At 42.6% G+C, this 3,643-nt stretch overlaps 1 pseudogene; it reads right to left on the reverse strand.

Annotated features, from left to right (window-relative positions):
* Window positions 1–632: 632 nt before the first annotated feature.
* LOC120222210 lies at window positions 633–2,270 on the reverse strand (annotated as a pseudogene).
* Between the last annotated feature and the right edge of the window lie 1,373 nt (window positions 2,271–3,643).

The following is a 3,643-nucleotide window of genomic DNA, read 5'->3' on the forward strand; positions in this document are numbered from 1 at the left end:
GGAAGAAATAGAATAATCCAGATAGTCATCTACTATTGAAGAAATTGAATCCAAATAAAAAATATTGCCAGATTGAAAACTCCAAGCCCAAATGATACCACTAATGAAGACTTCTAAACATTCAGTGAATAAATGTTCCCATCATATACAAGTCTTTCAAAGTATATGCAGAGAAGCTATATTCCCTAAATCACTTTATGAGCTAGCATAATCTCATATATATGTTTATTAGGGTTATCAGCCTATAATTGCCTTTTCTTGCGCTGTCCTCAGCATGTCAGCGACTCTAGTTTGTCACTATGTAAATGTGTAAAAAATGTAAAATATAGCTCACATTATACATTCAGTATTAACTTGCATTATCAAAAATTAATTAAACAGTAACATGTGTTAATGGTTGATGATCAGTCCCTCTCAAGAAAAGAGACATAAATGATTGGATTCTACAGTCTTTTTTTCTTTTAGATTTTCTGGATATAGCAAGGAAGAAAAAGGCTTTTAATATTCGTTTTCTGTTTTCCTCTCTTTCTCCCTATCACCACTAAAACAAATTTGTCATTCATGCCCATTTTAGATTCTCTTCCTTCCTTCTTTCTGATGAGACTGCATTCTTCACCGGACCTGTTCTTTTGTTAAGGCAGAACTATAAGAATCGGAGAGTGGGGGTGGGATGAAGGCGAGTCCTCAGCTAAAAAGGCTACATTTATTTCTATAACAAAGAAGTAAGATCCCTCATTGAACTTACAAGATGAGTAAGTTTTTCTTCCCCTACTGCGTGAACCGAGCCTCTCTCGACTCTCTGACGTGTGTCTGCGAGACTTCTTCCCCCGTGACTGCTGCTCCTTTGCCTCTCAGCTTCCTCGCTTCTCTGGTAGGAATGCGACCGACTGGGGCTTCTCTGCCTCCTGGGCCTCCCGGAGTATTCGGCGTGGTGGCCGGTCCTCTCTCTCCGTCTGAGCCCTTGCCCAAGGGGGCGCCAGTCCCATCTGGAGACAGGAAGATGACTCTATTCGCTTCCCCGAACTCATTGTTGGGATTTCGGAACACGTGAAGAAAGTTGCAGCGTTTTCCTCTTGGACACTGTTACAATTGCAAATAAGCCACAAATGGCCATTTTCCATCGGGTCACTGGGCAGAATTCGCACTGAAGCTGCCGTCCATGCGTACCATCGTCCGTTCAACACAGAAAGGGCTGCTTAGCATTCTTCTTCCGACTGATACTGAACACACACATTGCCCCTTAGGTGGGGTTCCACGTTGCAGCTGACCTTGAACTGGATCACCTTAACCCGTGCTCTTGAACTCGGGAAGCACGTCATCATTAAAGTCCAGGAGTTGCTTGTAGGTTTCCTCCTCATTGTACTCCAGGCTCGCATCGGGTCAGAGTCATCCCATGTGCGCTGCTCCACTCCAAATGTCGTAAACGTGCTTTTCATCCGAAGCGTGGGACCCAAGGACAGGAAATTGTGTTTACGCAAACACCTGCCCCCAAATCTGCACGCTCCGCTTTTACTGTAGAACGGGCAACGAGCTCGCTCCTTCTCCATCATCCTTGGGTCCGTGGGTGGCTCTGGGTTCTGCCCCGTGCCACCATTCCCCAACTCATTTTCAGCCTGTTCCAGCATCTTCTGCGCAGCTTTCTCTCTTTCTCTCTGCTCCTGGAGCTTCTGCTCCTCCCCCTTCTCTCTCTTTTCTCTGCTCTTCCCACTCTTCCTTTAGCTTTCTCTCTTGTTCTTCCTGCTGTTTTCTTTTTCTTTTTTTAAATATTTTTATTTATTTCTAGGAGAGAGAGAGACAGCGTGAGCAGGGGAGGGTCAGAGAGAGTGGGAGACACAGCATCTGAAACAGGCTCCAGGCTCTGAGCGGGCAGTCAGCATAGAGCCCGACGCGGGGCTCGAACCCACGAACTGCGAGATCATGACCTAAGCGGAAGTCGGACGCTTAACCGACTAAGCCACCCAGGCGCCCCCTTCCTGCTGTTTTCTAGCTGCGTCTTCCTTTTCCTTCTTGCTCCTGAATCTTTCCTGTGCCTTCCGCTCCCGAAGCAGCCATGCCTCATGTAATTTTTGCCTATCTCTGATGGCAACAGCGTCTCTCCTTCTGGGTACTGTTCTTCAATAAAAGCCACCGCCGCCTCCTCCTGGAAGAGTCCCGAGTCTCTCTATCCAGCGAGTGCTCTATCTTTCTTTCTTTCTTTCTTTCGTCAGGGTGGTCCTATACTCTTTGTGACTTGATTTCTCCGGAAACAGCCCGGTCTTGGGCGCTGCCATCTTGCCAGGGCCAGTAACGTGTATTTTAGAGAGCATAGTTTGGGAATATAAATTTGATCCCCTTTTTTGTTCTACAGGTGCAACTAAGGATTGAAATTACTTTTGAGTGACCATTGTCATAGTAACTAACGTGACAGTGTTAATCTCGGCATATGTTTGACATCCTTCAAAGAATGAACGATATAGAGCACAATAAAAAATGTTCCATTTTCCCAAAAAATATGAAAAGAAAAATATTACTCGTTGAACCCAGATATCACCTGGGGATTTCCTATGCTTTTTACCTGAGCTAGTTGTCTTGATCTGTTTTACAAAATATAAAACTCTTCCAAAATTTCCAGTAAATTAGTGATGGGCTCAAGTTCTCAGAATCTTTAGCCACCTCCGTCTTTCTTGCCACCATGTATATTATCTGTATAATGCGCAGTTTAACCTGGATGTGAAACTCCACAGCCTCACCAATGTTAACACATACTACAGCATGGAGCATAATTGACTTTTGTAGATTTTACTGACTTTGGAGAGGAGGAAAAGGCTTATATCTCAGCAATTCAAACAATTTCCTGTGGAATATTATATCTGAACTATTTTTAAATGTCTTTCTGCCATCTTGCTATTGTAAGTCCTAGGTTTTCCCTGGCTTTCTTGAACCCCTGCCCCCCTTTCTCTTTCCCTGTGTCCCATGTGGAGGACCTTTCCCTCTTCTGACAATGAATATGGTATCAGCTAACATTTATGGAGTATTTCACATATTTCAGACACTCTGCTATGTGTTTTATAGGTATCACTACATTTATTCCTCAGAAAAATCCTAGGAAGGAACTATCATCATCTCTTTTTAGAGATGAGGAACCAAAAGGTCTAGTAATTTTTCCAAGTTTACACAGCTAATAATTAGTAGGGCTGGGATTTGACCAATACAGTCTGAATCTAAAACCTCTCCTTTAAATCTCTATAGTACATTACCACAACTATAATATATGACCTTGGCAACTGTCATGCTCTTGCAACAAAATACAATTTATTGCATATGAGCTTTTTACCCAAAAACATTCTCTCCGTGAGAGGAATTCTGAGGCTAATTGCTAAGATGGAAAAATATTTTCCTATCTCTTTACACTTATACTTTTCAAGCTTGACACAAAAATTTGGCAGAGAGCAAGATAACAAAAAAATATTACTTTTTGACACACTATGGATATTTTTGTTGCCAAATCACTATGTAGAATCAAAGCATAATGATCTGCTTGGAAAATTAGGAAAAGACAATGGAAAACTAGGAAAAGAAGAGGAAAGAGCAGGGGCACAGAGTGGATCCAAAATGATACTTGTACCTTAAAACAAGCTGGGTTCTAGGAAAATTGCTTTGGTTG

This window comes from Hyaena hyaena, unplaced genomic scaffold, assembly GCF_003009895.1.
Source record: "Hyaena hyaena isolate Hyena2069 unplaced genomic scaffold, ASM300989v1 scaffold_850, whole genome shotgun sequence".
Taxonomy (NCBI): domain Eukaryota; kingdom Metazoa; phylum Chordata; class Mammalia; order Carnivora; family Hyaenidae; genus Hyaena; species Hyaena hyaena.